A 16032-nucleotide genomic window follows, 5' to 3' on the forward strand; every position below is an offset into this window, starting at 1 on the left:
GCAGGAAAAATGCAGATTCAGGAACATTGAAATACTCCTCAAATCACTCCGGACTCCTTCACATTGAAAGCTCTTCACACTGAAATATTTTAATTCTGCAAAATCAAGGTGTCTATCTGCAATATTTCTGAGCCCAGCAGTTCAGTTTGCCTCATCTTGAAATGCCTTTTGCTTCAAATTCAATTAAAATTCTATTTGAAAAGAGGCATTTCAGTGACAGCACTTATTACTAAATATCAACAAAAATATCAGTGCTATTCTATCAAAAAAAATCTATTAATTTCCCAGAATGAAATGCTGTATTTCCTTTTGGCTTTCAATTGAATTCTAAATCCTTAAACAGTTGTTTTTCTTCTGAGCCTGGACATATTTGCAAGATTCACACTTGCCAAGAAGCCATGCTCAATGAGACAAGGTTTGGCTTCAGCAGAGGGGCTGATATAAAGGGAACAATAAATAATGCAAGTCAAAACCCAAAGCCAGCAGGATGGGCTTGAGAGGGAGGAAAGAGCCTCGGGATATTGGGGACAAGAGGGGCTGCAGCATTATCCAAAGCATCTTTCTCCAGAAACCCAGGATCTGCAGGTAACTCATGTAAGTCAGGACAGATCCACAAAGCTGAGCAGACCAAAATATTGCCCAAACTGTTCCAGTCACACAGCCAGGCCAGCTGCCTGCCCACTGACCCTCTGCCCGGGCAAGCTGTCTCCCACCTTACAGCACACCAAAGCTCCCATCCAAGAAATATCTCACCTCCCATAACCAGTTTTAATTAAATTTACAGCAAGTATCTTCAGTTAAGCTGATAATTGGTTAATGACCCCCATTAAAACGAGATGCAGGCAGCAGTATCCCCATAACTGGCCAATATCCCCATGCTTCATGGTAGGGCTCTTCCACCAAGCCTTCTCCCAACACAGAAAGTTGGGATGACATCAGGAGGTGACAACTTTAATGGATGAGAGACCAATAAAAATAAAGGCAGCCACACAGAGCACACAGAAGTGCAGCTAACATTTCATTTCTAAGCAGGATGGTTTTTTTTCAAGAGATCCCCATTAATTTCTCCAAGGTCCATGGGCCTCACTGTCTCCCATCTGTCTAGCAGGGAATGAATATAGTGCCCTGCCTTAAACACTTGGAGACCTCAAGTCCCCTCCTTGCTCTCTGCTCAACCCACTGGCTAAGTCACTAACCCTCTGCAATATGGACACATTAATACTCAGCACTATGAAGGGAGTTCAAGGCTGATTCATAATTCACCTGGTCCAAAAAGACACTGGGTTTCTTAAGCCTGGGGCCATAACTTTAAAATGTAGATGCTGTCAGGAAAAGGAAAAAAAAACCCAAATAAAAATCAGAGCAGTAAAAGGCTGCAGAATTTGCACACGGCAAAATTATTCCCCTTTCGCAAGGTTCATTTGAGAAGTTACTGTAAATAGTTACTGCAATTCACACACAAAACAACATTTCCAGAACATTAATGAACCATTTTTTAAAGCCCCCCTTAAAGTTATTCCTGGCAGAAAAGGGGAAAAGATGCAAGCTGTGGAGTCTGTGACTGCATAAGGGAAGAAGCTGTCGGATCCCATCTGTCGATGAGGAGGATAAACGACCGCACACATCTCTCCCCTGAGTTAGCTCTAGCCTGAGTCTGAGGAGGGGGAACCTGCTCAGCCACAGCTCTCAGCAGAGCAGGCAGGGATGGCAGCAAGTTGGAGTTTAATCCACACAGGTCTTCTCCCACAGTGCCTCCACCCACACTTTGGGGGACAACAGGTTCTGGATTGGCTGCAAAATGAACCGGTGGGGAGGAAAGCGAGCGCTCTGCGTGACAGCAGGGATGGCAGGGAAGTTATCCACCATGAGATGATGAGAGACACCCTCCTGGTGGAGCCAGAGCCTCCCTGTGACATCCCTCCCATGCAGGAGAAGGGTTCATATCCTCCTGGGCAGAAAAGTGTCCTTCATGGCTCTCAGAGGAGCCACGGAGCGGTGCAGACAAGGACAGCACGGGTCAATGCTCCAGCAGATTCCAGCAGTGCTCCTCAAGACTGGCATTTGATATATTGGGATTAAGAGTCTGCAAACTGCAGCATTCCTCCACGGCTGCCTGGCTGGGAAAGAGCTGAGGTCAAGGCCAGGAGATACCTAAAGGTCAAAGTGCTGCCAAGAAAAATAGTTAAACAAAGACCAGCATTTCTCCAGTCAATTGCCCAGGCTTATAAAGACAGCATTAAACTTAGAATAAGGAATTTAGAATTCATTTTAGACCTTCTTCTTGTTTTAAGGGGCTTTTCTCAGCACCAATACCATTTCATTTCAGTATCCAGCTAAAACCAGCTAGCACTAACTCAAACCTCTGGGGTTCTGAGAACTAGGGGGTGCACAGATAATTTTTTGTTTTCATTTGGAAGTGGTTTTTGGTTTGTGGGTGTGTTGGCTTTTTGGTGAGATTTTTCGTGGGATTTTTTGTTTGTCTGTTTGGTTTTTACATATAATAGACATTTGACATATCTGTGAGGAGTTCTGGTAGAGATTTTTGTGTAACTGGCCTGCAGCCACTCTTCTGCCCTCAGTGCAACAACAAAGCAGGACTCTTCTCTTCAAGCAAGGGGTGGACAAATCCTTCATCTCCTTTTCCACATGGCTGTAGTCAGCTGCAGGTGAAACCCTGGCAAGAAGAGCAGCCACAATTCACCACTCCTGTTAACACCACCTCAGCCTAGTCTGAGGTGCCATCCCAGCAATACAGGATTGGTTTAGCAGCTCCTGGAATCCCTAGGACCTTCCAACACCCAGAAGATATTTTCTGAAGAGATTTGCCCACTACAATCCTGCTCTTCATGAGCCACCACCTGCGTTTATTTATCTGACAGGATTCCTTACACAGCTTTATCTACACACAAATAGAAAGACAGCTTTCTATTGAAACAGCTCTCAGTCAAAATCCTGCTTTTTGCCTGGGAATCAGGCAGTTTCTCTCACAAAGCTCTCTTGTGTCAAAGCTGTGACTTCCCAAACATTCAAGTCAGAAGGTGTCCCTACAGGGTGACAGCAGGCCACCAGAGTTCCCAAATCATGGCTTTGCTGGAACACACAACCAAACCTTTTCCTCCTCCCTGGGCTTTTGCAGTAAGGAGAAGCAGAGCATCTTCTTCCTGATCTTCTGGCCATCCAACACTGGGTTTCTGAAAATCCTTTTGCATACTACAGACAGGATTTCACAAGGAACACCAACAGAAACTGACTCTTCTCCCTGTTTTGAAGGTCACCAGCAGATGGAAGAGTTTGGGCTCTACTGGACTTAAAAGGAAACACTGTGCCCTGTATTGCATTACCAAACAGACCCATTAATGGTTTCCCAATGGCCAGTCTACAGCCAGTTCAGCCTAGTGCCAGCTCAGATGACAGCATGGAAGACCATCTGCAACTCTGTGAACTCAGCAATTAGCCCCTGAGCCTGGGGAAGAGTTTGTCAAGATCCCATCACAGGCGAACAATAACACAGAAACACGGCTTTGAGGGGGAGACAATTTATCAAGCTGACCACAGACGTCTCCCTCGTTTTTTCTTTAATAAATCCAGCCTAGCTCTTGGCTGTGCTCAGTATCTTGTCATTGCTTTCGTCTCCTTTCAGGAATGCCTCCCACCTGCAGTCTTCAGGCCCTTTGCAACCCTGAAGCCATTTATTTTCTCCAACATTTCTCCATAAAGAAACCCAGACTTTGTGCTCATGGAGAGAAGGGAAACTGAGGCACAGCAAAGCAAGCTCCCTGGCCCTAGGCTGGGGAGGGGGACAGGAATACCTGCTCATTTGGCATGGGCTGATTTGTACTGGCCATTTCCTCATCTGCCCAGGAGCATCAGGAGGCTTTCGCTCCCTCTCGTGAATGAGCTGTTTAGGAATTACTCAGATGCTCTTTGCCATCAGATTTTAATCACCAGGAGTGCCTTCCTTGTGGGACTCCATGGGGCTGTTCAGGCAGCCAGCCAAGCTCCTGAGAGCCAGGCTTCATCTAAACACATGCACTGGTTATTTTTAATAATGGTGGGCAGGCACCAGCTTGGCTCCCACCTCATCTCCACCTCCTACTGCCAACGCAGCATTTCTGCCTCCATCTCCACATCCCCATGGTCCTTGCAAGGGTGTAACGGGGAGCTCCAGGCTCAAATCCCTTCTCCAGCCCTTGGAGACGCTCCTGGGAAGAGCCACACCTAGGTGGCCCTTTGGGGTCCGAGGGGAAGGTTCTGCTCAGGCTGCCAGCTTTGGGAGCACCAGGTATCAGCGCCACGAGGCTGCCGGCAGCCACGGTTGCCTGGGCTAATTTCACGCCCATCCTCTTCCCTCTCTGCGAAATTCCAGGCAGGCCTTCCACTTTGGCTGACATTCAAAACTGTCACCTCTCTGCAGACATTAACTTGGAGGCCTCTGTCATCCCTCACATTAAAATGCTATCACGGGGAGTCAGCACAGCTCGGCTCAGCCAGCTAAGGGGCTGGCTCCGGCCACGCCGCGGGGACAGCCGGTTCACGCTTGACATCCGTGGTCAATTTGACAGTGATGGACATGCTACTTAGGAGTCATTTGCTGATCTCGTTTCCCCAGGTGGGAGGTCGTGCCACAGAGCTGCTTTCCCTGGGGAGGAGGAGTGGTGATGCTCTCCAGCCTCTCCAGGAGCAGACACACACAGATGGGCTGCTGCCCTGTCTGCTCACAACCCGCAGAGCCTGCTGCCAACCCCAAATGCAGCTGCCCCTTGTGCCACACACAGAGGTGTCTTTGCTCACAGACAAGCATCTTGCCTCCCAAAACGTCATGTATGTTTGTGTGGGCATTCCCCACGTCCTTGCTGAAGCCTGTGCTCCTGGGATACCCCTTCCTGGCCAGGACAGGGAAGTCTCAATCTTCTTAACAGCTGCTTGCACTTTCTGAACCACACATGCTGTCAAAGGCACAAGAGATGCTGTCAAGCCAAGACACACCTTTGCTCATAGACAGGGCCTGGTCATCATACCCTTACCTTCCTCACAGCAAGGGGAGGCAAAGGTGTGCTGCTCATTAAGCTCTAAATCACTGTTTAATGTGTACATCACCATCCTCCTTGTTCCAGGTCATGTGTCTGTCTGGAGGTGCCCACCCTGCCCCTCTGAGCAGGCAGCAATCACCATCACAGCCTTGGGGGAGCAGTGCTCCAAAAAGGAGTGGGGTTTTTAAACCTTCACCTTCCCCTGGTGCACCCAGCCCTGGGATGGGCCATCATGACATATTGCTGACCTCAGAGCATGGGGTCCTTCGGCATCATTTTCACACAGACAGGGCAGCAGACTCAGCAGACACTTAAGCCAAGCTCAACTACACTCCCCTTTTTCCTGAAGGCCTCCCAGCACCTGATGCCAAGCACATTCCTGCTATAACCCTGTTCCCAGCAACCCAGTCTCCAGTACCTCTGCAGGCATCTCTACCAACAAAGCCCACCTGCAGCTCAGGAGGTGCCAGCTCGAAACCAGCTCGGTCATTATGCTGCAAAAATTCCAATTAAACTCTGCTGGGTTAAACTAAACTAAAACACACAGGGAACTAGGTAAAGGTGAATTGAAAATACAAGTTGCCATACAGGCATGAAGCCACCAGAGCTGTGGTTTCCAGCATCTTTTTACCACAGGTAAAGCACCTTTTTCTTTTTAAATGTACAGAGAAATTTACAGCCTAAAAACTCCCTCCCACTTCTTATTGCCCCAGCACAGTGTCATTGGTAACACACTCAAATCCCAGGGCTGCAAAAGATAATTAGGGCAGGGGAACTCAGCCAGCTACTACTGGGAACCACTTCCCAGCTTATACCCAGTTTTGGGAAGGCTGAGTTGAGCCCCGTCCTAAACACCCTGTAAAACAGATGTCTTATGCAGCATGCCCAGAAGGCCTTCCCCAAAACGAGACACTTTTGGATCAGACAAAGGGAGCAAATTCCAGCATCCTCGGGCCCTTGTGGCGAACATGGCTCCTTTGAGAGCGAAGCTTGGAGAGTGCCCGTCCCCACAGCTGTGGCTGCCTGGCTCTGGGACAGTGGCACACTATTTCTGTCACCGATGCCACCTGTCTCTGATGAAGGAGACTGAGGAGATTCATTCCCCCCAGAGATGCCCACAGAGCTGATCCAAGCCTTCAAAGACTTTCTTTCTCTCTCGAAGGTGACCAAGCACCAAGGGCACAGCAGCAACATCCTTACCCAGGGTGGTTTGGTCTCTTCCCCGGCCTCCTGTCAGCAGAGCTGGGTGGGAAGGGACCCACTGACAGACAAGTCACAGACCTGACACCTTCCCAAGCAAAACCCCAGGCCCTGACACTGCTACTGCTCCGTGGCTCTGGGACAGCCTGGCTCTGCTCCACCACCCCCATCCCCATCCCCAGCCAAGGCAGGACAGGACCACACTCGCCTCCCAGTTGCTTTTCAGTCCTTTTATGGGGAAGATCATTTTATAGCAGGGTCTGGTAGAGTACTCAGCTTTCCCTTCCAGACTCCAGCAGAAAGAACTTGACCTGTGTCCTCGGACCCTCTTAGTCATCGGGCTGAGCCGCCTCTCCCCTCCTCCCACCACCCTCCTCTTTTATGGAGTAGCAGCAGCAGCAGAGCATGGGGTGAGAAGTCAAGGGAAGGACAACTTGACTGATGGAGCTCAGGTTGTGGGGTCAGCGCAAGGCGTCGTGATCTGGGCTCAGACAGAGCCATTTCCTCTGTGATTTTATCCGCTGTGATTTTTATCTTTCGTCTGTTCACACGTCATGCCACCTGGACATAATACAGAGCAAGCTGAGTGCTGGCTCCACACTTAACCCCTTCCCTGCTCCCCAGGAAAGCGGGAGGCCTCAGGCATGGCTCAATTCTGTGCTTGTGGCTTTGCCTGGCAACAAGGGGCTTTTCTTTACGGTCCCTTTTTATTGCCTGGAACATCTGTAAGTGGCAGGTTTATCCTTCTCTGCTGACCCCATGAACCACATTATGATTTACCCACAAATTTCACGTTCTCGACAGCATTCATGAGATGAGATTTTTGGTATTTGTTTTAGTAGACACATGCTGGTTTGGGTTCCCACTCTAAGCCATGTGAGCACAGCCCTGGTAGTTCGCAGCACGGGCTCCTCAAGTGATAGTACAGACATGAAAGGCAGGCAGAAACAATTTCCTCTTACTGCACCAAAGATGTTCAGCCTTAGCAGCTGCTTACACAGGGCTGGGGTAATGAAGAGCAGCCCTCTGCTCCAAAGAGCCCAAACCAAACCTGTGGGTGGAATTAGGTGGTGTCTGACATGAGCACAGGTGTCCAGGCCAAGCTACACCGAGTTAGACCAAGAGCAAAGAACATTTTTGAAGGTCTGCGGGGAAATTGGCAATAATCCCCCTACCAAAGTCTCAGCTGTTGAACATGTCAGATCTAAAACTCTTCAAAAGGCAGATGAAAACCATCACCCCCATTCTGCTGAAGGACCAGCACAAAGAAGAAAGCAGAAGAAAGGAATATGAAATCCATGACCTGTCCCAGAGATGTAGCATGTGATACCTCACTAACCATTTCATCACCAGATATCAGCTCACCTCCTCAGGCTGGGCAAGACTCCAAGCACCTTCATGTGACATGCACTGACCTTCCTTTCAGGTCCATGGAGCACCAAATCCCATGGTCCAAACAGGATGCAGCTCAGCAGGAGTCACACGGGACACCCAGCCTGTAAAGAAACAGTGGAGGAACCTGCAGGAAACGTGGTGACCCCACAGCACACAATCCACCCTTCTCCTCCAGACAGGACTCACCTTCCCAGCCTTTCCTGGCTCCTCCAAAGAGCAGAGGGCTGGCTCCTGCATCTGTCTAATTCCACTGCCATAAATTACTACCGGATGGGACAAAAGTAGCAACGGCTTTGAGTGAGGGATATTTTAAGGTTCTTACGGTTTTGGGGTTTTTTTGTTGTGGTTTGGTGTTTTTTTCCCAAGTTTCCTTATTTGTTTCCTTTCTTGCTCCTGATATGATAAGAGGAGAGATGGATAAACAACAGGGAGTTTCCATCTAGAAAGTCTGGGGAAAAGTACAAAGTGCAGCCAGCCAAAAAGGCTGTACAGGCCTTGAGATTTTTTTTTTTTTATTTTAATTTCTGGCTTCTTAAAACCAGTGACCTCACTTTTTGAATTAGGCAAAAAAATGTGGATAAAACAACATGTCTTCAAAGAAAACCCTGCTGGCCTTTATGTGTGGTTTCCAACTAAGCAATCTATGGGTGGCAAGGTGCAACATTTTTAATGACACTTTCACACCAATTTAAAGCATCTTAGAAGGAGCTCTAACCAGTTACAGTTCTGGTTCCTCCTTTCAGAAGGACTGTGGTAGAGAATAGGGATGACTTGGTTTTTCAATAAGCTGTATGCACAATGAACATATAAATTTCTAAAGGTTACTTAATTGTCAAGCAGAAAGTCAAGTCCTTTTTGACATTAAGAGACTCCTTAATTTGGGACAGTCCCTATGTCAAAGCCAGGTAGATAAAGTGGGAGGGGTCTGCCCAGCTCTCATACACTCCCAAAGCTCTTGGCCACTGTCAAGAGGGGTTTGCTGTATCAGAAATGATCCATCCAATTTGGCAGCTCTGTTTTTTTTCTTACAGGCACACAGAGCCAGGCACAAAATTGACTTCAAGAGAAATGGGCCCACTTGGCTGCAGCTCAGTGCTCACCCCATGGAGCTACAGCTCTGTGAGACAGGGAATTGGTGCCCTGTGTCTCCACTCCACACAGCACAGAGGGCCTTGAGAGCTCCCAGCAGGTTTGGGAGCGTGGAACTCAGCTTTGGAGTAATTAGTGGTAGAAGCTTTACCCCACACCAAAACTTCACACAAACCCCAGTTTGCCACAAAACGAAAACAACTTTTTGCCCCGGTGCAGGAAGCTGAATGCATAAAGAGGTTTGGTGTTGTCACACGTACTTCAGCGCTATCCTCAGGCAATTCCCCTTGGCATCTCCCCTTTCCTTTAACAGTTCCTTTAACATCAATCACCCCCTCTCTGGCTGTGCCCTTGTAGCACATCCCCAGAGACAGAAAGACTCCTGCCTCTCTGCTCTAGTGAGGACACACACAACTGATGTGGGTGTTCAAACAACAGGCATTCAAAACGTCCATCCCCAGACCTGCTTCTCTCCACACACACACAGAAAATCGCCCTGAAGAAAACCCAGACCACAAGAACAGTTACAGCCTCTCCCTCTGGACTGGTATCACAGCCACTCCCCCTCCCACCACTTCTTCCTAAAATGACCTTTCTGGATTTTTAAGAACTCTGGGTTGCCAAGACATCCACAGAAACCAAATACAGGTTTTTGTGGGAAGAATCACGCTGTGCCACCAGGCAGGAGGTAGCAAACGCTGCTGTGCCTGCATGTGGACAGCACCCCCACAGGGAACAGGCAGAAAAGTCAACCCCAGACCATCAGACCATCTCTCTTCTCAGCAAGCTGCCAAGGGAGCCCTCCAGCCACATAAATTTTGGGGTGCCCTTGCTCTGTGGTCAGCCCCAGTCAAAGGCATCTCACCGCCGGCCGTTTCCCCATGCGGCACAAATTCATGTCCCTATCATTAAAGAGACACATGGTTTATTTACTCATTACCATATCCAGCTGTTGGCTTTCCTTCCCCCCATATTTCAGGGTAAGTAGTGATTTGACATAAATAATACCCCATTCAGCTATGGCCTGAAAGATATTGTAAATATAAAAAAAAGTCTTTGGCTACAATAGCTCTTTCCAAGTGCTTGGTCCAAATCCTGCTTAGTATGGGAGTGGGGGGAGGTTGGGAAAGAGAAAACCCAACGCCATTACCTAAATAGCCCCATTAAAAATGAGCCCAGAGTGAGTTACAGCTTTATTAAACAGATGACATTACATCAGGAATGATGAATCATAATGTTTCTTTTCGGGATTACAATGCTGTACGACCTCTTCAGCTGTAATTGTTTGCCTCCTATTCCCAGGCACCACCAGGTGTGGTGGCCCCTGTCCCCATCACAGCAATGCCACTGCTGGGGACCTGTGAGCATCTCATCCTTCAAGGCTCACAAACTGTCACAGGGAAGGGGACAGAGTGGGACAATCCCTTCAGGAAATCTGAAGGGATCCTGGTTTTTGTTCCCAGCCCTAGATGGGCAGGGATGCCTTCCCAGGAAAGCACAGGGTGTTCCTCCACGCTTGCAGGCAGGAGGGGGCTTGGATTCTCAGAGTCACCCTCTTGCCTTGGTCTCTCCTGTGTCAGGGCTGAGCAGGGTGAAGCAACAAGAGAATCTGTGGTGGGAACCAGATTTCCGGGCTGTGCATCTGTGCTGCTTTCAGCTGGGGTAGAGTTTTTGTCTCACAGAGGCTGGTGCAGGGCTGTGTTTCGGATCTGTGCTGAACACAGAGATGTTTTCCTTGTGGCTGGGCAGGGCTTACAACAGAGCTGAGGCATTTTCTGCTTTTTATATGGCCACCACTTATGTTGGGGGTGCATGGGAGGCTGGGAGGAGGCCAGGACAAGTGACCCCAAGTGACCAAAGGGATGTTCCAGACCATGTGATATCATGCTCAGCATATAAGGTGGTTTTAGTCTCTGTTTTTACTTCTCATTATCCTGTTCTGATTTTGTTAGCAACAAATCCAATGAATAGCTCTAATTCGAGTCTGTTTTGCCTCTGATGGTATTTGGTGAGTGACCTTTCCCAGACCTTAACTCATGAGCACTTTGTTATTTTTTCTCTCCCCCCCCATCCAGTTGCAGAGGGGAGTGAGAGGGAGGCTTTGGTGGGTGTCTGGCACCCACTCAGGGTCAGCCCACCAAGGCTTTTAATACCCAATTAATTTTTCCAATTCCCTTTCAAGCTGAGGCCTGCATTGGGGCATGTAGTAGGGATTGCAGGAGCAGTAGAAATATGGGAAATAGCACAGTGCAAGATGACTGGGACCACTCAGGGTACAGCAAAAGGCTGTAAGAGAAAGGACTACAGACTGCAGCTGGAACAGCACTGCTCTGCTGGTTGCCCCAGATCCTAACTCCCAAAACACCACACACTGAGCTGGCTGCTTGCTACCTCTGTCCTTTGCACCGCTCTTCATCAACTCCTTCAGTCCATCCATCCATCCATCCATCCATCCATCCATCCATCCATCCATCTCTTGTGTATATAATAGTTGCTGAACTATTAGTTAGTATAATTAGTAATTTTGTTTTGGTTTTAATTATAATTTGAGTAGTTATTTTTATAATTGCAAAAATTGTTTTTGCAGATGTGTAAGGAAGAAAAACTTATTTTATTATTCAACAACTCTTTACTAATTACAAGACATTATAAGCTTTTCTTGCCCTATCAGCTTTAGCCACACTATGCTGTAAATGCCTTAAATAATCTAAAATGTGTTTAAATGTGTTTAAATCCACATTGTCCCCAAGACAAGGTCACACATGGATCAGAGGGAAGAGCCCCTCTGAAGATGGGACAATCCTTGCAGGATTGGTGGGGGAAAAGGCCCAGGGTTCCCAGTGAGCACCAGCACGGCCCAAAACCACCATGTGAAACATTTTCCTCATTTTGCTCCTCTCATCCTTCTCCCAAGGTTTGCCTGCCACCTATAAATAACCAGGAGAGCATGACATCCCAGCTCCCAGATAAAGCAGCGCCGCAGCCCCGCGCAAGCCAACGGCTTCTATTTTTACATCTCTGGTGAGAACCACGTGGCAGTTTCGACAACACACACAAAAAAAAAGGGAAAAAAAAAAGCCCCAGCACTCAGATCTCCACTCCCCCTCCACCTTCTGCTCAGGCAGACCTCAGACAAGCGCCCGGCAGCCCCATCTGCTCGTCACCTGCTGGCATTTGGGTAGCAGCTACGTCAAACGCCCGGCTCGCGTTCTCACATGTAGGAGTTTGCTGTCTGAGTGATGAGCCTGTCGGTGCTCCCATTGTGCTTTGCCATCCAGGAGGATTTTTGGGAGCTTTTGCAAAACGCTGTGTGCTAGTAGCTCTTATGTAAGTTATCGACCTCCTTGCCCCTGTTTTACAGGCTGGGGAACTGAGAGGAAGCAGAGATACCTGTGCCTTCCTGCATCCCCAACCCTCCAGCCCTCTGCTCCCCAGAAATTCCCTCCTTTTTGCTCTGGATTAATCCTCTGTCCACTCATTTTCACAACTGTAGATGAATCTGAAATGAAAAATTTAAAAAATAAAACCAGCATCCAACAATAAAAACTTGCCAGCTGTAGTTGAGCTCTGGCTTTGGCCCATGGGAAGGTCCAGGTCTCTCTGAAACCCTGATCACACTGCAGGAGGCCAGGGACCAGGACTCCTCACCGGCCCTGGCACCAGCAGGACCCTTTCAGTGTGTCCCAAACAGACACTTACACCTCTCTTCCCTTAGGTCTTGGTTTGACCTCTCACCCCCACCACAAATTATCAAGTCATAAAAAAAAGCAGAGGTGCAGCCCTAGAAAAGAGTCACTAACGTGATGAGGGATCAAGCAGTCAAGGTCTCAGCTGTGATTTCTACCCCCTAGGTGAGCAGCAGCATTTACAAAAATCTGTTATGGCACATAACAACAAAAAGAAAAATAAATCCAGCATCTATGAAGTTGGTAAGTGGACAACTTAAGTTCAGCTTTCACGCATTAAAATCAACAATGGTAATAATTTCTCTTTCCACTGTAATTCTTCAAACAGCATTGACTCTAATCTTAGAGAAAAAAAATATATCCACCCCAGATTTCACTCCAGTCTGGAAGTGAGTCAGCTCTCAAACCTCAGGGAGAAAGAAAGGCACTTGCTAGGAAGGATGTGGGAAAATAGAGGGTTAGATTCACCAGGCTCCTCTTGGGTCATGCTAAAATTACTACGATTTAAGTTAATGAATAGATTTCCTTTTGTTCCAGCCCAGCTTCATTCTGCAGTGTTACAGCCCTTATCCCAAGCTGGAAGCAAGAGCTATTCAGATAAAACAAAGCCCAGCTTCCCTTTAGCATTACCACCAAGACTTCTTCATAATAATATTTATAAAATAGCTATTAAGATGGGAGGGGATAGTAAAACCGTGTTGGTAAAAGGCACTCAGGTTATAAAACACCAGGCATTAAATCCACCCTGCAACACAAATTCCCTTCCCACCCACGTGTTTGCTTGTTTCAAAGCATCTCTCAAGGCAGAGCTGCATCCTGCTTATTCCTTGGGATCTCTGCCTCATCCAGGCTGTGGGATGAGCAAAGGGGTCCCTGAAGCTCCACACATCTCGCTGCTCTGAGCTGCAGACCTGCTTGGCACTAATTGCAGGGGCCATTTGGGTCAGGGCACAGCCATTTGGATTGTCCCCAGCTCCCAAGAGAGCAGGGAGGGTCAGCCAGGCTCTGCTCTGAGCTGCCCAGGGCAAAGGGGGAGGGAGGCAGCCACAGAGGCCACAGCAGAGCCACAGGCCACCAGGGCAATGGGCCTTGCTCCTTGGCAGGCTGGGTTTGGCACCCTCTGTGCTTCTTCCAGGAAGCAAGAAAGCATTTTTGTGCTGCTTTTGGCAAGAAGAGTTTCCCAAGGACAATCTCGTGTGCAGCACAACCCAGCAGACTGCAGCAGCAGCGGAAACTGCTCAGCCTGGAAGGCACATCTGCCCTCTGATGCCTCCAGTCCCTGCCCTACATCCCCACCTTCACCAAAAGGCAGCTGCACCCTGCATTCCCAGCAGGATCACCGGGAAGCATCAGCCTCTGGGAGGTGTCAGCAGCCAGGACAAGAAGCTGATAAGGTGAAGACTTCCCCCAAAAGGTTAATTTGTTGGAAGAGAGCATCAGAGCAGTCACCAGGACAGTGAGAGGGAATAAAAAGCACACAGCCAGCCAGCCAGCTCACTGCCAGCCACTCTGGACCCCCACACAGACACGAGGTGAAAGCAGAGATGGAGAGGTCAGGCTGCAGATCTGCCCATCCTGCCAGGCAGGACCACAGCAGCACCTCTGCCAGTTTTGCAGGCACTTTTCAATGTCTGCAAGAATCCCAAACCAAGAAGTATCATCTCACTGCAAACCCTTTTGCTGGTTTCCAGCACAATCTCAGCTCTGGAGAAGCAGTCACAGAGCAGGGCTGCAAGCACCAGCAAGCCAAGGGCCTGGGAGGGAAGGCTACACCTACAGCCTGCACTAACATTCCCTGGCTTTTTCTGGCATCTGAAAGGTAAGGAGGGAGTGGGAAAGGGGATTTGAGAGAGCAGAAACAAGCACTGTATTTATCCAGGCTGACACTTCACAGAGCACCAGCCAGAGCATCTCAGCTCTAACCCCTGCGCCCGCCAAGCGTTGACACTAATAGGACAATAGCTGAGCAATTAAAAGGAGGAGAGACAAGGAGATATCAAGTCAAAAAGGCTCATGGACAAGAGACAGAAAGCCCTAATTTCTGCTTGTTTGCTTTGGTGAGTGGAATACTGTCAGGCACATACCATTCTCAGGAAAAACTACATTTCTGTCACCACCAATTAATGCCTCTTTCTTAGGAGACTGGAATCCTCCTGCCTTTTTGCTGTACCAGGTTTTTTTCATGGACCTTATAGAAAAGGTGTCAGAATTTGGAGTGCATAGCATCCCTCTGTACAGAGAAATGTGTGAGACAAACCACTGGTCCTGTGCTAACTCTCAATTAAAGACTGTTCACAAATGGTGGAAAATAATAATTTACAGCCCCTTTGCTAGGGATAGGGGCATGGGGAGAGCCTCAGAATCAGGAGGCAAACAGAATTTCCCTGAGGTCTTATTTACACCCTTCCCCAGCAGAGGTTACAAGCAGGAGAGTGTGGAAGTGGTTGTACTGGTTTGGGGGCCCCAGCCATAACTATTTCCAAATCCCTGTGCAGGGGATTATTCACCCCTAGCTCTGAGAGTCCTAGGCAGCCTGGCTGGTGAGAGGGCCCTGGGGGGAGCAGGGCTGCAGGTTTGGGCAGGTGTCTCTTCCAACACATCATTTATGTGGGAAAAAAAAAAAAAAAAACAACAAGAAAAAGCAAGCAGCAAGAAAGAGCTCCCTCCAGCCAGGCACAACTTACATCCAGCCCAGAGCTTCTGAACCCTTGTGCTGATAAATACCTCTGAGGTCTCACAGAAAAATCACAGCTAAAAGCCACTGGGAGGGCTGAGGAAAAGGTCAGGAAGGAAACTTAAGGGCAGGGAGGAGAGACAGACAGACTGAAGAGATGGACATCAAAACTGGTGTATGGCAGCAGTTGAGAGGAAGAAAAGCAGGACTGGAGGCTGTGTGTCCAATCATTGCTTTCACTAGATTAAAAAAAAAAAAGTAAATTCCCTGTGTACTGGTCTGCCTTGGAGATATGAAGAATAACAGGAGGCAATTAGGAGTAACAGAGTCACAACAATGGCAGCAACAGGCAAATGTCTTTGGGAACAGAGCAGGTTTAGGTGAGAGGCACAAATCCCACTCTTTGAAAGATGCATGGCAAGGGGTGTCTGGTCCAGCTCCCAGTTTCCTTCCCTGCCAGTTTAATGCTTCCTATCAAGCAGTGGCTGTACCAATTTAATCTGGGTTAATAGAATCGCTGGCACGCTCAAGGGAGACATTGCTGGGAAGCAGCACAGGCAATGTGACCCCTGGGCCTTGGAAAGCCATGGACACACGTGGCTCTAGAGCCAGATGTGTGCTTTGCAGCTGGATCCTTAACAAACCTGGAAAATACCTTCCAGTGAGCCACTGGAAGTGGACACAGCCCGTGATGGAGCAACACCACATGGACAGCCCACGGGGACAGCCCCACTTCCACCCTGGCCAGGAAGTTTAAATGGAGCAGAAATCCCAAGATTTGACAAGAACAGCCAAAGCAAGAGAAGGGAAATGCCAGGAAATATGGGACACCTGGAAAAAAAGGCTGGGGATGAAAACCCCCAGCAAGCTGGAAAGAGGGGGTGAAGGAAATCTGAGTAATAAGAGATACAGAAGCGCTGGTGAGAAGGAGATGGAGTTACGTGGAGGCAACTGGGTT

At 48.5% G+C, this 16032-nt stretch overlaps 1 long non-coding RNA gene across 7 annotated transcripts in view; it reads right to left on the bottom strand.

Annotated features, from left to right (window-relative positions):
* The window catches only part of LOC135304783 (uncharacterized), an 81279-nt gene that overhangs the window by 22389 nt on the left and 42858 nt on the right, over positions 1-16032 (bottom strand). For 4 of the 7 annotated variants that reach the window (XR_010366027.1, XR_010366023.1, XR_010366028.1 and 1 more), the window contains exon 6: positions 7596-7726. The exons of 2 other annotated variants lie outside the window; for them this stretch is intronic. This is a non-coding gene — a long non-coding RNA (uncharacterized LOC135304783). The remainder of the gene's footprint in view (positions 1-7595; positions 7727-16032) is intronic. One more of the 7 variants, XR_010366024.1, reaches the window with a different exon arrangement.

This window comes from Passer domesticus, chromosome 7, assembly GCF_036417665.1.
Source record: "Passer domesticus isolate bPasDom1 chromosome 7, bPasDom1.hap1, whole genome shotgun sequence".
Classification (NCBI taxonomy): domain Eukaryota; kingdom Metazoa; phylum Chordata; class Aves; order Passeriformes; family Passeridae; genus Passer; species Passer domesticus.